The following is a 27,059-nucleotide window of genomic DNA, read 5'->3' on the forward strand; positions in this document are numbered from 1 at the left end:
TTACTGATTCAATTTAATTACTGGTAATCAGTCTGTTCAATTTTTCTATTTCTTCCTGCTTCAGTTTTGGTAAGATATGTTTCTATGAATTTATACATTTCTTCTAGGTTGTCCAATTTGTTGGCATGTAATTTTTTATAATAATCTTTTATAATCTTTTGTATTTCTGTGGTATTGGTTATTCCCTTTCATTTCTGTTTTTGTTTGGGTCTTCCCTCTTTTTTTCTGTTTTTTGTTTGTTGTTGTTGGTTGCTTTTGTTTGGCTAAAAGTTTATCAATTTTGTTGACCTTTTTAAAGAACCAGCTCCTGATTTTATTGATTGGTTTAATTAATTATTATTTTATTTTCTGTTTTGTTTATTTCTGCTCTAATCTTTATTATTTCCTTCCTTCCACTGATTTTGGGTTTTGTTTGTTCTCCTTTGTTGTAGCTCCTTTAGGTATAAGATTAGGTTGAGGTTTTGTTTGTTTGTTTATTTCTTGATGTAGGCCTGTATTGCTATAAACTCCCCTCTTAGAACAGCTTTGGCTGCATCTCCAACACTTTGGAGTGCTGTGTTTTCATTTTCATTTGTCTCCATATATTTTTTGATTTCCTCTTTGATTTCTTGGTTGACCCCTTCATTGTTTAGTAGAATTTATTTAACCTCCATGTATTTGTATTCTTTACAGATTTTTCTTGTGGTTGATTTTTAGTTTCATAGCATTGGGGTCAGAAAAGATGCATTGTATGAATGACTTAAATCTTTTTCATTAATGTTCCATATGCAATTGAAAAGATATATGTGTTCTGCTGTTGTAGGATTTTATGTTCTGAATATATCTCTTAGATCCATCTAGTCCAATGTGTCATTCAAAGCCACTGTTTCCTTGTTGATTTTCTATTTGGATGATTTATCCTTTGATGGAGATGGAGTGTGAAAGTCCCCTACTATTATTGCATCACTACCAATAACTTCCTTCATGTTTGCTATTAGGGTGCTTTTGTATTTGGGTGCTCCCATGTTGGGTGCATAAATATTTACAATTTTTATATCTTCTTGTTGGATTGTTCCCTTCACAATTAAGTAGAATCCTTATTTGTCTCTTGTTACAGTCTTTGTTTTAAAGTCTATTTTGTCTGATATAAGTATTGCTACCTTGGCTTTCTTTTTATTTCTATTTGCATGATAAATGCTTTTCCATCCCTTTACTTTTAATCTGCATGTGTCTTTAGGTCTGAAATAAGTCTCTTGTAGGCAGCATATAGATGGGTCTTGTTTTTTTATCCATTCTGTCATCCTATGTCTTTTGATTGGAGTGTTTAGTTCATTTACTTTTAAATCAGTTATTGATAGGGATGTACTTACTGCCATTTTGTTACTTGTTTTATGGAGTGGGGCCTGCTCCTTTCTTCTACCCACATCCATGGTGTCCCTCCCTCCCATGGATAGTCTCATGGGTCTGTTTAGTTTCTGACTGCGTCTGCCCTTCCTACTCTCCTTGATGTGGCCTCTTCTCTACATTTAACTGTGGATAGTCTATTCTGCCAGTCTTGTGTCATTTTCTGAGTTATTTACACTGATATGGGTGTTATCCGGTTGTATTCATGTGACAAGGTGAGTCCAGGATCCTCTTATTCCACCATCTTCCCTCTCTGTTGCTCCTTTAAAAAAATACTTATACTAAAATTAGTTCACTTAAATGAATAAAATACCTTAAAAAATAATACAGCCTCCACTTTTAAATGGGAGATTGACATTGCTCTGAACTGAATGTTGATGTCCCCCTAAAAGTCATGTATTGAAGTCCTGATCCCCAAGGTGATAGTATTCTGAAGTGAGGCCTGGGAGGTAATTAGGTCATAAGAGGAGTCCTTATGAGTGGGATTAATGCCCTTGTAAAAACAGACCTGAGAGAGATATCTCTCTCTGCCATGTGAGGATGCAGGAAGAAGGTGACTATCTGCAAACCAGTAAGGTGTTCCTCACCACTGAATATGCTGTCACAAGACATTTTCCAGAACTGTAAAAAACAAATATTTGTTGTTTAAGCCATTCACCCAGTCTGTGGTGTTTTGTTACAGCAGCCCGTACTGACTAAGACAGACCTGTAATTAAAAGTGCATCTCAAAGGATTTACCTCTCATTTCTTCCTTGGAATGAATAGGTGATTGGAAAGGGCTAGTAGCAAGTAGAAATATTTTTCTACTTTGTTTTCATTTTTCAAAATTCTAACAAGCTTGTGCTGAGATCGATAAGAACTGCCCACTGCTAAGGTCAGTGTGCCCTAATTAGTTTTGCTATATTGCCACTGTAATTTTTCTTGACATGACATTGAGGGGAGGCTCAGAAGGCAGTCAGCATCTAAAAACCAGGATGAGTTTTAGTTACACCTAGTGACAGAATAATTAGCAAAAGGATGAATCACTTGAAATCAAAGGAAAGAAAAACTGTGATGCCTCGTCCCCTTATAAAAATACCAGTGACTATCCCCTTCCTACTAAAAATTTCTAACTCATGAAAACCTTTCAATAATAATAAAAATCTGTGTCCCTTACTGGTTGTATAGACCCTGGGTTGACTACAAGTGTGGGTAATGTTGTGATCTGGTAATTTATCAAGTTCTGTGGTATTAAACTCCTTTCTGATTCTGTATCATCAAGATCCTTCTTATTTGAGGAATTGGAGAAAGCTTTTTTCACGATAAAGTGAAATTTAGCATCTCTTTACTGACCATATTTTTGTCCAAGGGTCTGTTTAGAGAAATATTCTGGGAAATTGAATTTTCATCAAGCTTATATTGAAAGATTTTAGTAAAATTGTTTCCTCAAAGCTGCAGTGAAGACCAACTATTTTAATTTCTTGATAATCTATTTTCCCTTGAAGATATTAGAATTTACCTAAATTTCAAAATTTGTTCTGATTCTTAGTGATTAATTCACTTCATTAAGTTGATTTATTGAAGTTTGTGATTCATAATATTTTAATTTCTTGAGTGTCTACTTTTAAGGATATGAGAACAGGATTTATTTAAATTCTGAAAAGTTTCCTAATTTTTTTCACAAACTCTTCTATTATGGAATTAAAAAAATTGAGTTGATTTTTCTGTTGAAGTTTAAATGACTTCTCTTGATTCATTTCTCAGAAAATCAAAAAGTCTTTTCATCATTCTTTGTGATAATTTTACACTTGACAGAAGTCTCATCTCTTGCCTTTTTTTTTCCCTCATAGGAATAACAAAATATTTACACTCATAGATTTTCCTCAAGGTGTCCATGTTTTCATTTGTGCAAATCTTGCCCCTAGAACTGTAAAGCTGAAATGTTTCCTTTGAATATGTAAAATACCTGCTGACTCATAATGTTGGGAAATAAAATAATCAGTATTTAATAGGTCCATTTATATTACCACATGGAAATGTAATAACACTTTGCCTGGCTTCATTAAACATGGTCACTTTGTGATACTCTAACTGTAAAAAAAACCTGACTTCCTCCATGTGCTGAAAATACATAGATGGTCAGAGCCACTGATTGATTGCCATACTCCTGTAATTAATAATTTCAATTAACCAGTGGCCAAACATCTATTTCCTTTTTAAAATACTCTAGAATGCTTCCATTTTAGTCTGTAACGCCAATTGGGAAAAATTGAAGCACCATCTCTAGGTAGTTTCTCAAATTATCTATGCAACTGTGTGTGATTACTTTATCTTCCCTCAGACCATTGTTCCTGTGGGGAGGAAACCATTTTTCACAGAGCAAAAATAGTACAAATTAGCTTATTCTTTTTTGTCACTAATATTTACTGAGGTACAATTTATATATTATAAAATAATTATTCAAATTTTTAATCACCCCAAAAAAGTTTCCCTCACAGTCTTGTGGTGAATCCTCCCAACCCAGACCAGTCTGCTAACACTGCAGATACTCCTTCTGTCACTTAGGTTAGTATCACCTGTTCTTGAATTTTGTATGAAGAAATATATTCAAGATATACTCTTCTGTGTCTGGCATATTTCACTAAGAGTAATTATTTTGAGATTTATTTGTATTGTTATATGATTTTGTAGTTTACTTTTTTTTTATATTCCTGCGTAGTGTTCCATTGTCTGCATTAACACAATTTCTTTATTTCCAGTTGTTAAGGAGAGCTAGATTGTTTCTAGTTTACAACTATTATAAATAAAGTTGTTATGACCACTCATCTTTAAGCCTTTTTCTGAACACGTATTTTAATTTCTCTTGTGCAAATACCTAGGAATGAAATTGACTAGTCTTATGATAAGTAAATGTTGAGCTTTATAATAATCTGTCACTATGTGTTCCAAAGTTGTTAGACATATTTTATGTTCACATCATTGATATATGAGGGTTCCAGCTGCTCTTCACCAATACTTGATAGTAACATTATTTTTAATTTTAGTCATTCTAATGGATATGAAAGGTATGCCACTTTGGTTTAATTTGCATTTTCCTGGTAATTAATGATAATGAGTACTTTTAAGTGTTTTTGGCCTTGTGTATATGTGCTTTTTAAATGTGTACAAATTATTTACTTATTTTAAAATTGTCTTATTTTTTTAGTTGTGGTGGTTCATTTTATGTATTCTCTTTTTATATTCTACATATTTTATATATGTAGTATATTTAACACCCATATATATAATTTTCTTGTAGTCTCTGATCCATTTTCTTCAGAAAATCTTTTGAAAAGCAAAGTTTTAATTTTGATAAATTCCATTTTATAATTTTTTCTATAATTTTTTGGTCCTATCTAGGAAATGTTGTGGATTCTGCAGTTTTATTCTGTCCAAGATCCATTTGGGGTTATTTTTTTTTTGTATGCAAAAATAATGATTTTTTTCAAATACATATCTAGGTTTTTTAGCTCCATTTTCCCTTTGAAATGTACTGTTACCTTATGAAAATCAATTTACTATATACATGTGAATTTATTTCAGTACTGTGTTCTTTTCCACTGATCTACATATCTATCCTTACTGCAATTCACATTGTCTGAATTTATGTAGTTCTCTAGATCAAAAATCCAATAGTTAGGTTCCTTTAATTTTGTTCTATTTTTTTTCCCATGATTATTTTGGCTATTTTAGGCCCCTGGCATTTTTATATTCATTTTAGCATCAGCTTGTCGAATTCTACAAAATGACTTTGTGGATTTGATTGGAATTACCCTGAAACTAGAAATATTTGGATGAAAATACCAACTTAATAATATTGAGTTCTCTAAGTCAGGCACATGGTACATCTTGCCATTTACTTAGATTATCTTTCATTTCTCTTTTTGTGGTTTTCAATGTATACTTATATATGTTAAATTTATCCTCAAGAATTTCATGTATTTTAGATTTAAAAAAATTATTTTCCAATTTTATTTTTAACCAGTGTATACAAGTGCAATTGAATTTTATTCATGAACTTGTATGGTACTGTTTTTCAATAAATATGGTTAAATAAGTCCTGGGTGATGTAGAAAAGATACTGGGTTTGGAGTCAATGGCCAGGAAAGAATTCTTAAGACATCTTTGGTGCAAAAAGGAAGTTTTATTAAAGCACGGGGACAGGACCCAGGGGCAGAAAGAGCTGCCCTGGGATCATGAGGAATGGCTGATTATGTACTTTCAAATTGGGAGGGGGTTAAGGATAACGTAAGTCTCTAAGGAATTTTGGAAGTGAGGTTTCCAGGACCTTGAATGGGCTAGCTATTGTTAGGAAGATGTCACTTATTACTGGCTAATAATTTTTTTTTTGCATCCTTTGCTTCACCGATCTTCCTTTCTTTCTCCTAAAATACATAACCTGTTTGACATTAAAAAGTGACTTGGCTACTCTGTACTTCAACTTCTCCATCTGTTTATGAGATAAAATGAGATGGTAAGTCTACAGGTGCTTGCTTAACTGTGCTAGAGGGAGGATAAAAAAGGAAATATATGAAGTATCTGAATAGACTAGGAATTAAATAGTATTCTAGATTTAATTTCTTTTATAATATATATTCCATTCTCTGCATGCAAGTTGCAGTATAAAAATAGGTTCATGGAGTAAAATAATGCTTAATGATTTTTAAGTTTGGCTTGTCCAGGAGTCTGTCTACTTACATTTTTCAAAGCATTAAGTAACTGTTGCAATAGCATGAATGTAGCTATGATTTTTACATCTCTTTTGACCTACACAGACCTTACAAAGTATAAAGCTTCAGGAGTGGGCATGAGATCATGAGTCTGGACAAGGGCATTCAGTTAATGAGGGATATAACATTATTGAAGGCAGATCAATATGCTGATGTGTATGAAATATGGACCACACCCATATAGAGAGAAGCTATATCAGTCCTCATTATATATGGCCTAATTCTATCCATAATAATATGTAAAAGTGATGTTATCTCAGAGAGCTCTTATTACACCAAAAAGGTAAGTTGAGCCTGACTGTAACCACATTGTACAAAGAACTAAGCAATATTTACTATGTACGCAGAAGGCACAAAAATACATAGCCAAATATGTTGTGCAACTAATGTGTGTCTCCAAATCCTTTTTCCTAGGAAAGTAGGAAATCTTTTTTTTTTTTTTTTTAAAGATTTTATTTATTTATTTGATAGAGAGACAGCGAGAGAGGGAACACAAGTAGGGAGAGTGGGAGAGGGAGAAGCAGGCTCCCCGCTGAGCGGGGAGCCCGATGCGGGGCTCGATCCCAGGACCCTGGGATCATGACCTGAGCCGAAGGCAGACGCTTAACTGACTGAGCCACCCAGGCGCCCTGGAAAGTAGGAAATCTTACTCAGCAAGGTTAAAGAAAAATGTACTATATTTATGCTTCCCTGGAACTTTTCATTTCTCATCTTCTTTGTTATTAGAAATTAAGCTCAATCAAACAGAGATTCTGTCTCCCTTGCTTAAAACCAAATTGCTAGTCTCTCACAGAATGCTTTATGCAGTACTTGGGCTATTTTGAACACTTAACAAATGCTTTTGAATCAATACATATGTTTTTCTTGGTCTCTGTCATTTGGAGATTCACTCCAATATCCTTCCACTAAAATGTGTTTTATTCCTTCATGTATTTCATCTATTTGCACTGAAATAAAGATTTACTGAGGATTTACAGATACCAGGATTTATGCAAGGTTTCCAGGAAACAAAGATGAAGGACGAAACTAAATAGAATAGACGTTGTCCAAAGTGCAGATCTCCATTTTGTAACTGAGACCTCATCTATATACCTATTGTTTCTCTATACCTGTTGTTACGGCAGCCCCACGGTACCTAAAGTTCCAGACCATAGTGTGCACTTTCTTATCTCAAAGGCTTTGGTTGTATTAGTTCTTTCCTGTCAATTGTCATACTTCCATTACTGTGTCTAATAATTCTTTTAACACGTTTGAAATGTACCTTCTTTTTGAAACACATTTCTCAGATCCCGCACCCTGCTTCTCTGTGCTACAATAAGTTCTGTCACCTAATTGCTTTCCTTTGGGTGATTATCAGTTTGACTTTGTCCCTAGATTATGAACTCCTGGAGGGCATGACTATATCTCATTAATCTATGTTATATAATATGACAGAGCTCACTGTATATTTACTGAATTACCGAATTACTGAATGGAGATATTCCACTGAAAATTGAGATTTCTTCCCATTTGCTGCACAGTGTCCTTTGCCTGTTTACCCTAAGAATGATTTCTCTATATGCTACTGTATTAGGGTTCTTCAGATGAACAGAAACAATAGGATATCAATCTATTTAATTATCTATATATCAAGTGATATATATTTTAAGAAATTGGCTTAAATCACACAATTGTGAGGGCTGGTGAGTCCAAAATTTATAGAGTAGACCAGCAGGATGGAAATTCAGGGAAGAGTTGTTATTACAGACTTCAAGTCCAAAATCTGCAGACTGGAAACTGAAGCACAGTTGCAGTGTTATAGTCTTGAGGCAGAATTAGTGCTTCTTTAAGAAATCTCTAGTTTTGCTCTTAAGACCTTCAACTGATTGGACAAGGCCCACCAACATTATGGATGTCGGTCTACTTCACTCAAATTCTACTGATTTAAATGTTAGTCACATCTAAAAAGTACCTTTACAGAAACAACTAGATTGATACTTGACCAAAAAACTGGGAACCGTAAGCTAACAACAAAGTTGGCACATAAAATTAACCCTCACAGCTGTTATATCCTGTCTTTCTGTTCTTCCAAATATATGATTTTTATTAATTCATGTAATAAATTTTATAAATAATTTTAGAAATTGGTGATAAGAGAAAAGCATTTGTGCTATGTACAACAGGGAAAGAACTCTCTCTTGTGCAGAAGTCTCCAATCATAAGCTACTTCCTGTGTCTTCCTCTCAAATATCACTCCTGGTGGTGCCTGCATGTTTAAGAGTCATTCTGTCTACATGCACACCTAAAACACATGTTGTTAACGTGTTGAAGTTGGAGGCTGCTCCCTTGTGGACTGAGTCAGAGGTGTATTCTCTAATTGGAAAACATCCACATTGGAAGAAAACAAACTTACTGTGCTGAATTATTTTTCAGAGAAGAGTGGCATAGGGTCTAAGTTATGGAAGCACATAACATTAAAAAGTATAGAAATTGAGGTCTATTAACAGCAACAAAACAGTAAGAGGTTATATTTATATAATGCTTCTGTGGGCCAGCATGTGTAAAGCATCCTAAGTGCTTTACAAATACTGGCTCATTCTCACAAAAATCCTACAAAAAGATAATATTTAGCTCTCAGAACAGATGAGGAAATAAAGGATAATTAAGATATTTTTAAGTTACATATACAACACTTTGAAGCTATAGTATCAACTAGCTATTGCCATATTAATGCTGCATAATACAGAATCCTGACATTTAATGGATTAACTGAGCAGCTGACAACAGTAATTATTTCTTGTCCATCACACACCAGTATGGTTTGGCTAGGTAGATCTGTTTCAAGCCACTGTTCCTCACTGAAGAACAGCCTCAGGTTTGCTCCATGTGTGGAGCACAGACTGGGAGGGCAATGATAGTTTTTCTCATGGAGATGGCAAGCCCAACTGTACATGCATATTTTAAACCTTTGAATAAGCTACTTATGGTAATATCCCATAAGCTGAAACAAGTCACATGGCCAAATTCAAAATCAAGGCTGGATCTGCAAATCACATGGTAAAAGGTAGAAGCAGAAAGCAGTGAAGAATTTGAGTATGCCACTATCAAGTGCCTTTGTGAGTTAAGAAATACGGCAGTGACTTTACACATTCAATTCCCTCACTCACACTATGTATCTATAAGGTAGATAGTATAAATGTCGTTTTATAAATGATAAAACTGAGACTCAAGTATTTTCTCAAGGCTACACAACTAATAAATATTATAGTTCCATGTATTAAGCCATTGTGAAAACATGGTTGTGGCCTTTTGTAATATATATCCAAACTTCCTTGAAAGGTGTTATCATTCATATGAATTTCAGATGATCTTATTTCAATATTTAGGATTTTTAAATTTGAGTTATCAATGTTCAAAAGTTAATATAAATGAGATTGCATTTGAGAAATGGCACAATATGTTGGAAACAAGTTTTTGCTCTTCTAAGCAAAATTCAAGGCTGGATAGTGTGAAAAGATAAACTACAGATTAGTTTGAATTTAAGAGGTCCCTTAAATAGTTATAATTTGGAAAGTGTTTAATCTCTAAAGTAGGGAAAAGTTAATTAAATAGTTTGTAAATAATTCTTTTAACAAGAATTTTCCAGTGACAGATCATTTACTGATTTAGATATTATTCTGAATAACTGCTCCTGACACCCTTAAGTTATGGAAGTGTGTTAGGATTGTTTATTTAAAACTGCATTAATTATTTTATCAATAAAACCATCTTGATTTTTATGGTCCTTTAGGAATTTTCTTTATTAGTGATCTGCCCTCCCATACATATACCACTTTACTATTTCAGTCCAATGAGAGTTTAAATATACTTTACAGAATCTGAAGAACAGCAGATCATTCAAGAAACCTCCAGGGAATTACTTGGCCTTTTTCTCCAGCTAGAATCTCTTCTGTCCAACAGTGGAGTTTGTAAGGATAAAGAGATAATCATAAATGAGTGGAGCACCAGACCTTACAAGAGAACCAGCAGCAATTTTGATTCTCTTGCTTTTAATACACTTTACTACCTCAGCTCTTCTGGAAGTGAAAACAGGTATAAAACTGTGGGTTCCTGGAATTTCCAAGGGACAGGGATAGCATTGAGTACCTGCTTTCTACCACCCACTCAGGACCTGGCATGAGAAGGCTGAATTCTGAATGAAGGGAACACTTCCCACTTAGTAACCCATATTTGTTTGTTCTTCCTTTATAAAGGTAGCAATTGACAAGTAGAAAGACTATTGTATTTCTGAATGACAAATATAATAGAGAAAAAACTCATTGAGCATTCACTATATTTTAAACAGTATCTTAAGTACTTTACTACTATTTCATTTAAAACTCACCACATTCCTGAGGGAGATAGGATTACCCCCATTTTACAGAGATTTAGTAAGTTTATCTGAAAATTAGTAAACGTATCAAGCAGATAGCAAAGAAAGGATTTTATTTCAGGTATTCTGACTCTGGGACCATGCTCTCAACCTTTATGCTTTGTCATTATGACATATATTCACTGGGTAGTAGGATCCTATAGGAAAAAATCCTAACCCAGAGAGAGGGAACCTAGAGGAAGCAGTTGGAGGAAATTCTTGTGGGAAAGATGACACATTTAGATTTACTGAGGGGACAGCATGAGGTAGTAGTTAAGTTTACCATCTCTGGAGACAGTTGGCCTATCTTCTATCCTGGCTTCACCATTGACTGACAATGGCACCTTGTGTCTATTCTGCCTCTCAGTGCCTTAAATTCTGTGTCTCCATCTGTAAAATAGGTTTGAAGGTACTTATCTCATACTATTTCCATGAGGGTTTGATGAAAAAGTTAAAGCATTTGGTACATAATTTGGTGCTTAATAAATGTTTGCGAAATTATTGAAGGTTAATTAAGAGTGGGCTACTTGAAAGGTAAGAGGAGGAGGGAGCTGGTAGACAGAGTATGACAGGCAGAAGGACTTGCATGCTCTTTCTCTCTGCCCCTTGATTTCTTATGTTTGTCTTAAAAAAACAGGAGATCAAATTAGTTTAAGCCAGAGAATAAATAGTTGAGAATTTGTGTAAGATGTGGGCTTATTTATATGTGGGGAGAGATGGAGATATTAAATATGACAGCTTCCCTCTGAGGGTCTCTGCAATGTGGTTTCCAACTGTGGGGATAAAATCAATGTAATCTTTAAAACAAGTTTATTCCTCTATAAACAATTAAGATATATGTTGTAAGTAAAACCTGTGCTGTTGAAGAGGCCAACAATGGCTTCGATTCATGAGAAAATGGATTCATTGACAATTTTTGAAGAGCACCAATTTTGGAATCAAAAGCATTTTAATTTCATCATTCTTTAGAAACTGTGTGACCTTGAACAAGTTATTCATCTTTTCTGAGTTTTGCTTTCTCTTATTGACTATTAATTATAAGAGATACACACACAAATAGGAGTATAAAATTTATATTTACATTTTGGAAAAAAATAACCAAATGCTGTAGTGTAATCATTAACCTTTTAGAAAAACTCTGCATGCCCCTCTTTCTGTTTGGCAGTTCCCTTCTTCCAAACCCTTGCCCTCCAGAAGTAATGTATTTTTGTGTTAATTCCACTGATTTTCTTTATAGGTCTACGCTGTATATATGAATCCCTTAACCATACAGCCTAGGTTTCGTTTCCTTCAATGAAAATCACATTCATTTTGTTCTGTGACTTGCTTCTTTTGCTCAACATTATGTTTTTAGGATTGGACTGTGTTAAAGATAGAGCTTTATTAAAGATTTATTTACTTAGAGAGAGAGAGAATGAGTGGGGAGGAGGGGCAGAGGGAGAGGGAGACAAGCAGACTCCCCGCTGAGCGAGGAGCTCCATGTGGGGCTTGATCCCAGGACCCTGAGATCATGACCTGAGCTGAAGGCAGATACCTAACCCACTGAGCCACCCAGGCACCCCAAAGATAGAGCTTTATTTCATTTTTTAAATATGTCGTAGAGCATTTGATGGCATGAATATACCGCAGTTAATGTATTACTTGTGCATTCTACTGTCTATGGGCAGTTTTATCCTCCTGCATGCCTGTGTGTGTCTTATTGGAGAAAAGCTATTCTGAACATCCCTACATGTATCTCTTGTTGATACACACCTAGGAGTACATTTGCTGGGTAATTTGTGCATCTGTAGCTTTGTTAGTTAATTAATGTCTGACTCTGTCCAGAGTAGTTGTACCAATTTGTACTTCCACTAGCAGAACTACTTCCCATGACTTTCATTTCACCATTTTTATTACCAGTCATTATTTTTTACCAATCTGGTTAGTTTGTAATCTTATCTCATTATGGTTTTGATTTTCATTTCCACAATTATTAAAGTGGTTTGTCTTATCATACGCCTATTGGCCATATGAGCCTCCCCTTTGTGAAAATCCTATTCAAGACTCCTAGCAGTTATTATTAATTGGGTAATAGATCCTAATTAGCTATATGTGTTGCAAATACCTTAGCTTAGTGTGTGGCATGTTATTTCATTCATTTACTGAATCTACTTTTTTTTTTCTGGTAATTGCTAACTAATCAGAAATTCTTAATTTTAATGTGGTTGAATTTATCAATGTTTTCCTGTATAGTTAGTATTTTGTGTGTCAAGAAAATCTTTACTACTCCAAAGCTAGAAAGATATTTTCTATATTTGTCTTTTAAAACTTTTGTAGTTTTTTTTTCCTTTTATTATTCATTCTTTAATCCACCATGAAATGATTTCTATGCATGGTGTGAGGTCAGGGTATATGGTGACCATGAAAATGTGTCACTCAAATCTCCTGACATAGGGAGGGTAATCAAAGGATGACACTCTGAATCTACTGTGTTTGTACAGGGCATACTTCCTCATGAATTAGTGTAGCAGGGATACTAAGGCCCTATCTATCTTGGGAGATAGTGATCCCCTCTTGTGACTTTGGCTCACTTCATTGACTTGACCAGACTTTAAAAAATTGAACTGAAGGCTGGGCCTCTTCCTTCTTAGGGGTCAGACCTACATCACAGTCTGATGTTTCTCTCGACATCCCCACCCCCTTCCCCTTTTAACTCTTAAGTGTTTCTCCTAATAAATCTCTTAGGTGGCAAATATTTATGTTTGCTTCTTGGAGGATCTATTTTTATTATCTATATTTCATAGAGATAGTTGTTCCTACATCTGAGCTTCAGTTTTCTTATCTGTAAAATGGAATTTTTATGTCTACCCAGTATGCTTGCTCTGAGGGTTAGAGAGCTAAAGCATTTATCACAGTGCTTCAAGATGTTAGTTACCAATTTATTTCCATTCCTCATGATGTCATTTTCAGAATGTAGATGAATTGTAGTTGGTTGTCATGAACTAAGTATTCTTGGGTAAACTCTACCATAGAGTATCTCTGTGCATTTAGGCCAGCCACTTGACACTCCTAAGTCTCTCCTTTACCACTTAAAGAGCTAAAAGAAGATAATCTGCTCTACCTAGTTGATTACTTTGGTGTAGCTAATTACTTACTGTATTTGACTTTTTTTTTTCTGGTAATTGCTAACTAATCAGTTAGTTAATGTACATGAAAATATTTTTAAGACTGTGAAGAGTTACACAAAAGTAAGGGACAGTCAAGCCTTAGTAATTTGAAACTATTAATTACAAGCTAGTACTATATACAGTGTCATCATGTATTTGCTTACATCCTTTCTACCTATGCCATGGTTCCAGACTACTAAGTTTAAATAAATTACATGCAGGTGATTTTTTCTCAATGTTAGGTAAAGGTAGGTAGGTAGACACATAGAGATATTAGCATAATAAATAGTTCTTAACTCCGTCATGGAAGCTTTGCTGTAAGCCTATAAAATATAACTATACATTTAAGGATTATATAGTGATTAGAAGAAAAGCTCAGATGCGCAGAATATAGTTTTTCTTGATTTCTGTTCAAGTAGTTTCATTGTTTTGATAGCACACCATATAATATTTGATAGTTGCTAACTTTGAAAAATGACATCAAGTACTCACACTGAATACACCACATTTCCAATATTTAAGCAGTGCCTACAGTAGAAATAAGAAATATGGAGGAGGGCTTTGTTTTCGACAATTACAGATATTGCCTCAACCTTCAGAGATATGATTCAAAACTTATTTATGATTTAATTTTAACTTCTCCATTACATTTAATGTTATCTTGTTTATCTTTGATATTTATATGTATCTCAATATCTTTCTATTATTGAATTCCATTTCTGCACATATTGCTTCTTAAAAAGTTCTCTATGTAAATACAAAGGCAAAGATTTTCAATATCTGGTTACTGCATTCAGTGTACCAATTGCATATTTCAAGAAATATTTGACACAGATTCCACTGTAGCCAAATAATATAGTGAGTTCCAAAATGATTAATTAGTACAATGGAATTTTATCAATTTATGAGTGTGTGTGTGTGTGTGTGTGTGTGTGTGTGTGTGTGTGTATAAAATTGATTCTAAAGTAAGGCCAGATTTGGATTTATACAGGCCTGGTGAGTGATGACCAAATAGGCCATTCAATTCAATAATAATTTTTAGAACCCAACATTACCATGGTGATGATATTCCAAAAAATTTGTAAGCCTTACCTTCTCTTCAGTGAAATGAATTTTTAATAGAGCATAAATTATGTTGTAAAGATTCAACTTGAGAAAATATATAAATCACTGACTTTCTGTCTGAAATTTTAATTTTTTAGTGTGATATTTGCCTTTGAGAAGAAAATTTGTAAGAAAGATGAGGATTTAATTAAACCTTTATAACTTCAAAATATACACAAAGCATTATGATTGATTACATGATAAAATTGAAGATGCTGAGCATGTTCTCAGAGTGTGTCCCCTAGAAGCAGAGATATATGTTATTAGATATATTCCAAGAAGAATCCCCAGGTGCTCCTCAAATAAAAGGTTCTGTGACTAAATAACTTAGGCAAATGTTGACTTTGGCAAAGTTAATCAGGTTTTGTTTGTTTGTTTGTTTTCTTAAATTGCAGAGCTTCTCAAAATTCTATGGTAATGTGAATCCTCAATAGGCAGATTGAGTTTGCAGTGGTTTCTAAATTTATTTGACTGGAACTCTATTTTCCCTCAGAGATTTTTATGGTACACACACTGGCAAATGTTGGTATCGTCACTAAATGTAATTGGACTTTGAAGATGGGAGAGGTGACTCTTGGTAAGAAAGTGGACAAAATTTCTGAGGAATTAGTAATTAAATAATGGGCTTGGGGATGGGAGAAAAGGGAAAGAACATTCTAGGAAACAGTTCAGGAAGCATTGTGGGATTGATGGGCTCATTGAAGCAGGAGAAAAGGTTTCCTATTGGGAAAAACTGGGCAATATATCCATATCTAGAGAATATCTATATCGAGAGTTTGTGCAGTTCTTCACAAGTAGAAAAGAAGATTGGATTTTATCTTAATTTTGACTTTACTGTTTGACTCTGTAATGAAATTTCATACATAATGCGAGGTAAGAATTGAATTTCATCTTTTTACCATAAGGTTAAGTAGTTCTTTGAACATCATATATTGAAATGACCATCTATTCCCTACTTTTGGGTAACTCAGCGTATTTCCAAATACTGTGTATTTCTGTGCTATTTTATTTCATTTGTCTGTGCATCTCTTTGCTAATAATGTACAATTTAGTTTCCGAAGTTGTTAGGGCAAGTCCTTGATCATCTTCAGGAGTATCTTGGAATACTTTGTGTTTTTCTCTTATCAAGCTCTACAAAAACAAATAATAAACAAAATTGGAATTTTGATTGAGATTACATTGAATCTATTGATTTATTCTGTGTTAGTTGACATTATTATGATAATGAATTTCCCAATTCATTTACATTGATTCACTGCATGGATTGAAATTGGTAATCCTATTTTTAATTAGGTCTTTTTAAATATATTTCAATAAAATTTTGTATCCTTCATAATAATCTTACATATGATTTATTAGACTTATTCCAATGTGTTTACTATTTTGATTACCGTTTAAAGTAGTATGTTTTAAATATACATATTTCAAATGTCCCCTGTGGTGTATAGATAATCAAATGATTTTGTATGCTAATTTATTTTTCAGCAAATGTATAATGATCTCCTGTTAATTAAAATAATTAATTTTTTATTTTGGATTGTCTTCATAAAAACGTGCTAATTTACTATTCAGCTGGATGGTTCCCAACTAGAGTGACTGGGTCCCTCTTGTTTTCAGGTTGTAGGCTTTTTCCAGCATTACAGGAGCTGGCTGGGCCTCAGGCAGGCAAAACTCAGTACTGTGAGGGAATATCACAGAAAAATCCTCAAGCGATAGGAGTGGGAGTTAATGGGTTGATCTCACATCATTCCTTCCCTCAACTGAGGTAATTTGAGGCATGTCCCAAAGGGTTTCTTAGGTATATAGTATGATTGAGCTCAGTTGCTCACAACTTCTTATTAATGGCTCCTTCTTTGGCTTTCTCTCTTCTCTGCTTTGCTTTTCTCATGTCACCATTTGTCCTTCTGGGATCACCTCCAAATTAAACTGCTTGTACCTAGTTTTTTTTTTTTTTTAAGTCTTTACTTTTGCATTTGGTGGTATATTAATTAGCATTCTCCAGAGAAACAGAACCACAGAACCAATAGGAGACTCATACACACACACACACACACACACACACACACACACACACACACACAGGGCAAGAAGAGAGCATGCGCAAGTGCTCTATTCATATTCATATTTCTATTTACTTATTTATTTATAGAGATTTGTTATGATTGGCTCATATGATAATAGAGACTGAGAAGTCCAACAATCTGCCACCTGCAAGCTGGAGACACAGAGAGCCAGTGGTGTAGTCCCAATCTGAGTCTGAAGTATTAAGAACCAAAAGAACTGATGGTGTAAATTCTAGTTCAAGTCCAAATGCCTCAGAACCAGGAGAGTTGATGAAATAAGCTTAAGTCCCAAGTTCAGACCAATGTCCTCACTCAAAAAAGTCAGACAAAAGAGAATGAATCTCCTTTACCCTACTAAGTATTCTATTCAAGCCTCCAAGAAATTGCATGAGACCCACCTACATTGAAGAGAGCAATCTGCTTACTCAGACTACTAATTCAGATATAAACCTTGTCAAGGAACACCCTCACAGATAAAGTTAGAATAATGCTTAATCATATATTTGGGCTCCTTATAGCCCAGTCCAGTTGGCACGTAAAAGAAGCTAACATGATTTTGTCACCCTTAGGATGGTGGAAAGGATCTTATTGCACCTATCTAATAAGAGATAGGCTATATATAGTCTTTATTTAGTAGAAGTCCCTCTGCTCAACTTGAATGAAACTGGACCTTGTTGTTTATCTCCTAAGTCCTATGAGGATCTGAAAAGTACAGATCAAATTTATTAGGTTTAGTTATAATCTCCAGACAGGGATTAACTTTAGGATAGAGTTCTCCTTTCTGGATTCCCTTCTTGGCTTTGAATTTTGCTGGTTCATTTGCTCTCGTTTTGTTTTGTTTTGTTTTTTGAATAATCTTTTGTTCTTTTCAGCTCAGAAATTCATTTAATGGGGCGCCTGGGTGGCTCAGTTGGTTAAGCGACTGCCTTCAGCTCAGGTCATGATCCCAGAGTCCCAGGATTGAGTCCCACATCAGGCTCCCTGCTCAGCAAGGAGTCTGCTTCTCCCTCTGACTCTCCCCCTTCTCGTGCTCTCTCTCAAATAAATAAATAAAATCTTTAAAAAAATTCATTAAAGAAAAAAATATATATACGTATGTGTGTAAATATATATTGTGTATATATAAAAATCATTCTGTAGACGGGTCACTAGTGTATCTAGTGTGGTATACTGATGGACATGGCTAATCATAGCTTTTTTATATTAAATTGAATGATAGTCCTCTTTAAAATTATTTTTGTATGTACCTGCTTCAATTCTTATTTAAATTCACCTAAAATACACTTTTGGATTTTTAAACATTATATTGTAGACAACGGCCAACTCTCTCTAGAACTAATAGTAATGTTTCTCAAGAATTTACATATATATGGTCTTTATGGTAGATATCCTGTAGAGATTATATTAGTCCTTGGTTCCTTTTGTTACTTTATCATGCAGAAAAGTTCCATTTGGAATTTATTGGGGTAGTGAGCTGAAATTCACCCTGCAACAATTTTTAGAAAACTAGAAATGTGCAAAATTGGCCAATTTTCATGATATTTAAATATATGCTAATGTGCAATTTATTTGGACTATATTCATTTTGTTGGACATGTTTTATACCTAAGGATTCATTTTATGAAATGTAAAATGCATGCAAATGTATGCCTCATCAAAATGCTGGTCAGATTTTTGCTTTTGATTTTATCTGTTGCTTTAGATGCCAATTTTTTCTAATGTATACAGGATATCAGTAGTGTGGCTTATGATTATTTGAAAATTCATCATAACTGATCCTGGCCTAAAAGTGAAAACTCACCCTGCTCGGTAATGAAATATTGAGTTGTTTTGTGTCCTACAGTGACACTATGGGGGTTTCATTAACTTATTTATTCACCAAGTATGTATTGATCACCTATTATGTTCAAGGCAGAAGAGATAGAATAGTGACAAATTAAGCAGAGTTAGTGTTTACTATCAGGGAGCTTACAGTTCAGTAAATGAAACTTTTAACTCAGTAAATAGAACTCACAGTAAGCAATTACACATTTTGGTAATGTCACTGAAGGAAAATAAAAGTAATCCAAAGAAACAGTATCAGGAATACCTGGCTTGGATTCAGGGTCAGGGTGTTCTCTGTTGCAGTGATGCTAAGACATAAAAGACAAGATGTATTAGTAAAAATTTGGGGTAAGACCAAAGATACAAAAGTAGGGACCCGAAAGGCTACGTGCACCCCGATGTTTATAGCAGCAATGTCCACAATAGCCAAACTGTGGAAAGAGCCAAGATGTCCATCGACAGATGAATGGATAAAGAAGATGTGGTATATATATACAATGGAATATTATGCAGCCATCAAAAGGAATAAGATCTTGCCATTTGCAACGACGTGGATGGAACTGGAGGGTATTATGCTGAGCGAAATAAGTCAAACAGAGAAAGACATGTATCATATGACCTCACTGATATGAGGAATTCTTAATCTCAGGAAACAAACTGAGGGTTGCTGGAGTGGGGGGTGGGGTGGGAGGGATGGGGTGACTGGGTGATGGACACTGGGGAGGGTATGTGTTCTGGTAAGCGCTGTGAATTGTGCAAGACTGTTGAATCTCAGATCTGTACCTCTGAAACAAATAATGCAATATATGTTAAGAAAGAAAAAAAGAAGAAGAAGAATGTAGCAGGAGGGGAAGAATGAAGGGGGGGAAATCGGAGGGGGAGAAGAACCATGAGAGACAATGGACTCTGAAAAACAAACTGAGGGTTCTAGAGGGGAGGGGGTTGGGAGGATGGGTTAGCCTGGTGATGGGTATTGAGGAGGGCACGTTCTGCATGGAGCACTGGGTGTTATGCACAAACAATGAATCATGGAACACTATATCTAAAACTAATGATGTAATGTATGGGGATTAACATAACAATAAAAAAATTAAAAAAAAAAAATTTGGGGTAAGAATGGTCCTATAAAAAGGAAGAACAGGAGTTGAAATAGGGCAAGGTGGTTTGAGGGATAATAAGTAACAGAATGAAACTCATGTGGTGAGCAGACACCAGATCCCATGAAATCTTTGTCATGCTAAATATTTGAGATTTATCAAAAGTAAGATGGAAAGAAAAGTCATTTGAGGGTTTTAAACTAGGAATTACATGATAAAATTTTTACTTCTAAAATTTACTTTGGTAACTTTATGGAGAATGGATTAAAGGGAAAACCTGTGGAAAATGAGCACCAGTTAGAAATGCAAGAAAAGCATAGACTTGACAGGCTAATGGACTGAATGCCATCTTACCATCCTGCCATTCCATATTGACAGTTGAATCCACTGTTGCCATCTTGTTAAATTTTAACTATATTCCAATATCCATGTTCTCTAAGTTATGACATCATATCTAGAAAACATTATATACAAGCCTCTTTGTGAAGAAAAGTGAATGGCAAATATAAAGACTGTCCTTTGGAATGCCACCATGGTGAGAGTGAGAAAGTGACCCAGGCAGGAAGCCAGGGTGAATGTAAACTCTGTATCTGGGGGACAGAGGGAAGTGGATGGATAAAGAAAGGTCCAGGTAGTATGGTAAAGACAGACTAATTCATTTCCCAGTCCCCCTTCCTTTTCCTAAGTATATAAATATGGAAAGGTAGTATGGAAATCTGATTTCTCTTAATTTTTTGTCAATTCAATAGAATATGATTTAATAAAGAAAGAGTTGACTGTAGGGGCACCTGCCTGGCTCAGTTGGAAGAACATGTGACTCTTGATCTCAGGGTCATGAGTTTGAGCCTCATGTTGGGTATATAGATTACGTAAAAATAAAAACCTTAAAAAAAAAAAAAACATCGCCAAAGGCAAGGGAAGCAAGGGCAAAAATGAACTATTGGGACTTCATCAAGATAAAAAGCTTTTGCAAAGCAAAGGAAACAGTCAACAAAACCAAAAGACAACTGACAGAATGGGAGAAGATATTTGCAAATGACATATCAGATAAAGGGCTAGTATCCAAAATCTATAAAGAACTCATCAAACTCAACACCAAAAGAACAAAGAATCCAATCAAGAAATGGGCAGAAGACATGAACATTTTTCCAAAGAAGACATCCAAATGGCCAACAGACACATGAAAAAGTGTTCAATATCACTCGGCATCAGGGAAATCCAAATCAAAACCTCAATGAGATACCACCTCACACCAGTCAGAATGGCTAAAATTAACAAGTCAGGAAATGACAGATGTTGGCGGGGATGCGGAGAAAGGGGAACCCTCCTACACTGTTGGTGGGAATGCAAGCTGGTGCAGCCACTCTGGAAAACAGTATGGAGGTTCCTCAAAAAGTTGAAAATAGAGCTACCATACGATGCAGCAATTGTACTACTGGGTATTTACCCCAAAGATACAAAAGTAGGGACCCGAAAGGCTACGTGCACCCCGATGTTTATAGCAGCAATGTCCACAATAGCCAAACTGTGGAAAGAGCCAAGATGTCCATCAACAGATGAATGGATAAAGAAGATGTGGTATATATATACAATGGAATATTATGCAGCCATCAAAAGGAATAAGATCTTGCCATTTGCAACGACGTGGATGGAACTGGAGGGTATTATGCTGAGCGAAATAAGTCAAACAGAGAAAGACATGTATCATATGACCTCACTGATATGAGGAATTCTTAATCTCAGGAAACAAACTGAGGGTTGCTGGAGTGGGGGGTGGGGTGGGAGGGATGGGGTGACTGGGTGATGGACACTGGGGAGGGTATGTGTTCTGGTAAGCGCTGTGAATTGTGCAGGACTGTTGAATCTCAGATCTGTACCTCTGAAACAAATAATGCAATATATGTTAAGAAAGAAAAAAAGAAGAAGAAGAATGTAGCAGGAGGGGAAGAATGAAGGGGGGGAAATCAGAGGGGGAGAAGAACCATGAGAGACAATGGACTCTGAAAAACAAACTGAGGGTTCTAGAGGGGAGGGGGTTGGGAGGATGGGTTAGCCTGGTGATGGGTATTGAGGAGGGCACGTTCTGCATGGAGCACTGGGTGTTATGCACAAACAATGAATCATGGAACACTATATCTAAAACTAATGATGTAATGTATGGGGATTAACATAACAATAAAAAAAATTAAAAAAAAAAAAAAAAAACCTTAAAAAAAAACAGTAACCAAAAACAAATAGTTTATTGTCTTGTTTTCTGTCCTGCCTGATAAAGATACTGCTAAAAAAAAGGGGGTGGGGGAGAAAACCCTTAATTCTATTAACATACTGTAAAAAACTGCCATCTCTAATATCTAAGGTGATAGGAAAATGTGGCTTGGGGGAACTTCAAAATGAGAAATTAATAGATTCTAAATTCTTCATTTTGCCAGTTGCAAGCTTCTACCCCTTCCCAATAATCTTTTTATTTAACTTACTTAAAAGTAATCAGATCAACTGGCTTTACACTTGACAAGACTCATTAATCTTTTCAATATCTACTTCTTCAATTATACTCAATGACTCTTTGCCTGAAAAAAAAAAATGTGCAAAATTAAACATACTCTTACCATATGATCCAGCAATTGTACTCCTTGGTATTTACCCAGGGGAATTAAAAACTGTGTCCACACAAGAGCCATACCCAAATGTTTATAGCAGCTTTATTCATAATTTCCTAATGGAAGCAACCAAGATATCCTTTGGTAGGTGAAGGGATAAATGAACTCTATTATATCCAAACAGTGGAATATTATTCAGCACTGAAAAGAAATGAGCTATCGAGCCATAAAAAGACATGGAAGAAATTTAAATACCCATTACTAAGTGAAAGAAGCCATGTGGAAAGGCTACATATAATATACATATATACATATACATATGATTCCAACTACATGACATTCCAGAAAAGGCAAAACTGTGAAGACAAGAAAAGGATAAGTGGTTGCCAGGGCTTAGGGTAAGGAAAGGAGGAATAATAGATGGAGCACAGAGGATTTTTAGGACAGTGAAAATATTCTGTGTGATACCATAATGATTGATAGGTATGCATCATTATACACTTATTCAAACCCATAGAATGTACACTAAGAGTGAACTGTAATGGAAACTGTGGACCTTGGGGGGATTATGATGTGTCACTGTGAGTTCTTTACCACTCTGGTAAAATTGTTGATAAATGGGGAGGCTGTGCATTTGTAGGACAGGATATATATGGGAAATCTCTGTACCTTTCCCTTAGACTATCTGTGAATCTTAAATTGCTCTAAAAAATAAAGTCTTAATAAAAAAATGGATAACTGATTTTTGAAAATTTATTAACTTATTCTAAAAGGAAATAAGATAATTTTAAGTTCTGGTTGTTGACATATTATTATACATTCTGATATGCAACTAGGTTTTAAAATTATTATATAAAATGTTACTTTCTGATTTAAAATTTAAGGATTTTCATAGGCAGTCCACTTGTGAAGCATGCTGCTCTTTGGGACACATTTTAGCTTTTCATTTTTAGAGATTTATTTAAGAGCCATTTATTATGAATTTACTACATGTCTGAGATTGTTCAATGTTCTGGGTAACATGAGTGAACAAAGCAGATAAGAATCCTTGCCCTCATGGAGAGATAAGATAAAAATGGCTGTTGTGGGGAGCCTGGGTGGCATAGTTGTTCAAGCAACCAACTCTTGATTTCAGCTCAAGTCATGATATCAGGGTCCTGAAATCAAGCCCTGCATAAGGCTCAGTGCTGGGTGTAGAACCTGCTTAAGATTCTCTCTCCCCCTCTCCCTTTGCGTTATCACCCCCATCTGCCCCCCCCACCATCCCCTCCCCCCGGTCCGCTAGCACATGCACTTGCCTTCTTTCCCTCTCTCTCTCTCTCTCTCTCAAAAAAAAAAAAAAAGCTGTTCTTTGTTTTTGTTTCCTTTCAAAAACTAATTTGAGACCCCTATAATAGGGTCCCTGCATCCTTTATTTTCTAAAGCAAGACACTTTTGATAGTGTAGGGGAATATTATTAACAGTTACTCTGAGGCAATGGGCGGAATTAGGGATAGATATTAACCCTACTATACAGAATATTGGTTCATAGTATTGGAAGTAGGAATGTCTGAAGATTCTGACTCAGTTATGAAAATACATACAAAAAAATGGTCATCTGAGGATTCCTATAGCTTTCTGAGGAACTTGGAACATGTACCATTTATATTTGATTTCCAATGCAAGGAAACATTTTTTGTAGGGGATGCTTCAATTTCAAACAACCACTAAAACTGCGGTTTGGGCATGGCTTGGGGCTATAATGCGATGTATTTCCCCAAGGTTCTTGTTCAGAAATGAGAGACTATTGTTCAGAAATACTGTGTTGCTTAATATCCCGAAACAGTCCACTTTTTTTTTTTGCTGCGGAAAAGTGTTAGAAATTTATTGAAAATTGGTTTTTATGATCAAAGTCTACCCACTCTCAAAAGTGTCTTCAATAAATTATCAAAGATCTTCCCTGCAGTTTCTTTAGGATATATTGTGTTTTTCCCACCACGATTACTTTAGTTGAGAGTTTTACGTTTCAAAGGGAGCAAGCAAGGAAAGAGATAGTAAAAATGTGTGGGTTATTCACATTTCTTCCAATACATGATTGTATTCTACTTAAACAGAATGGACTCCTAATAACTTGGGATGTGTTTTGTTGTTGTTGTTGTTTTCTGTCTGGTGGATGAAGGGGGAGATGGGGTGGTTTATTTAATTAGAAAGGAAAATTCATCTTGTGTTAATTGAAAAACCTAATTAAATTCCTTGGGAATCATAATTTACATTGCTTATTTTTTTATTGCCATATTTTAGCCCTTGTATCTCTTTTTGTGATCTGATGATTTATTAGTAGAAATTGATCTGGAAGAGAAAACAGGGCAGGATCATGCAGCATTAGATTCACTAGTTAAATTTTTAATTCTGTGCTGACGTTCAAAATACCAGTAAGTTATCTTCCTGACACCATCAGGGAGTGTCATTTGAGTGATGCACTTTCTTGGTCTAGTCTACTATATTCCACTTGTTTAGGTTTTCTCCCTTCTCACTGATTTATTTAAAGCCACAGGATCATAATTAATAGAAGCAGCAAAATGAGCCTTCAGCAAATTAGTTATAATTATGCATGCCATGCATATGAATAATCTGGTTGATAAATTTATAATAGTGGAAACTATTACGTGGATTAAAATGATAAAGGCAGTTTTAGCAGGGAATTGTGACGAATATATAACTTAAAGATACTTGCAATCTGTCCTTCAGTCTAATTTGGCTCCCAGCTGTTGTTCGAGTTTTGATATGAAGCTATTTATTTTGAGTGCAATTGTCATAAATACTCAGAGATGTTATGCGGTTCCATTGTGTCATATTTCATCAGTGAACTGCTGTAAAATACAATATTGTGCTTTTGGAATTATTCACTTTACCAGAATTTGCCAGGCACATTTAAACTAGACTTTTAAAAATCTTTTATGTATGAAGCACTGTTTGTAATAAAGTAACCAAACATTATTTTATACACTAAATTTTAGTGATAAGACAGTGGCATAAGTGCATGGGGTAAAATTCTTAGTATTTTTTGGTGTCTATCTTTAGTCCACCATTGTGCTAATCAGCTAATCCATTTTTAGGACAAAGTTTACATAATATTATGGTAAGACAGTAATTCTAAGGAGTTGGTTGTCTTTTGTCCTCCTCATCTATATGGTAGTTATATTTTTGTAAAGGAGGTCATGGTCATATATATTGAGTGTCCTAAACAACATTCTTACAACTTCTCCATCTTGGGTTCCAAAGCTGGCCATTATGACCAATGGTGGTGATTAAATTCCACTTTAGTCTGGAGCAGGGAATTCCTAAGACAATTGGAGAAAATAAGTGGTAGAGAAATAAGCTATAGTAGAGTCCGCTAATGAGAACTGAGATCTGATTCTGGAAGAGATTTAAAGTGAATGCTAAATTCAGAGAGTTCAAAGCAAGAGTCATAGAGCTTATAGAGACAAGAGTAAAGAGCTAGGAAGATACTATCACGTGACATTAGGGAGAAGTGAGTGCAACTGTGTGTGAGTGTAGAGATTGGGTGTTGAGCGGGCTTGGTACTTAATTCCATAGTAATCACCTACAAATCCGTTTTTTTTTTTTTTTTTTTTTTGGTAGTGTTTCTCAAATGTTACTGCATAGTAGAATCACTTAAGGGAATTAAAAAAAAATTCTAATTACCTAGAGTCTATGCAAGTCCAATTTTATCAGGGTCTCTGGGCATGAGCACAGATATGAGTATTTCTTAAAAAGCAAATATTTTTATTTTGAGGCCAAAATAGAAAAATCCTGCCTTATGATAGTAATATGCAGTTAGAGAGGTTTGGGGTAAGAATCCTGCCTTTCTGTTGTGATTTTTATTGACATGAACCAAAGTTTGATATCAGTATCCAAATGGATCCTACATAAAGAAAACTATTCTCTCCCTCCCCACTCTTCCCTCCTTCCTTCCTTCCTTCCTCCCAACTTTCCTTCCTTCCTCCCAGCCTCCCTCCTTCTCTCCCTCCCCCCCCTCCCCTCCCCTCCCCTCCCCTCCCTCCCTCCCTCCCTTCCTTCCTTCCTTCCTTCCTTCCTTCCTTCCTTCCTTCCTTCCTTCCTTCCTTCCTATTACAGAAACTGATATTATTCACCTGGCACATCACACTAATTTCTTCTCTACTTGGTAGACCACTTGGTAGGCCATACAGATTATGGAAGGAAACAATTATGTTGTTCTGATGAGTAATAAAGCCAGTGTTTTCATGTACAGTGAACTAATTTGAAAAAGCTATAGCAGTCCCAAACCAAAATGATTGCCTGCAAATTGGGTATATCCTGAGTGGTTTACCCATATGAACACCATCATGGTTCTGCCTGTGAACTAATTTGCATATTTTCTTCATTTTTATATTTATTGGTGTATATGCTGTCAAGGAAAAGACATAGATTTTATAAAATGTATGGATTAAAGCTACAGTGATTATGTATAATTAGCTTAATATTTTCACCCCTCATGGTTTTTTTTTATGATCTCTACTGATAATATAATGCTTAAGTAATTTATGTAACTCATTTAATACAGAGCTTCACAGAGTGGGTGACTGAAAAATATCTGTGTTCTACCTTCTGTCCCATACTTTTTCCATTTCCAAGAAGATTTTAAGACATTTTATGATGAAAATCTACCTACAATAAGATTGACAAATATAAACTGGAATAAAATTA

This window comes from Halichoerus grypus, chromosome 14 (assembly GCF_964656455.1).
Source record: "Halichoerus grypus chromosome 14, mHalGry1.hap1.1, whole genome shotgun sequence".
Taxonomy (NCBI): domain Eukaryota; kingdom Metazoa; phylum Chordata; class Mammalia; order Carnivora; family Phocidae; genus Halichoerus; species Halichoerus grypus.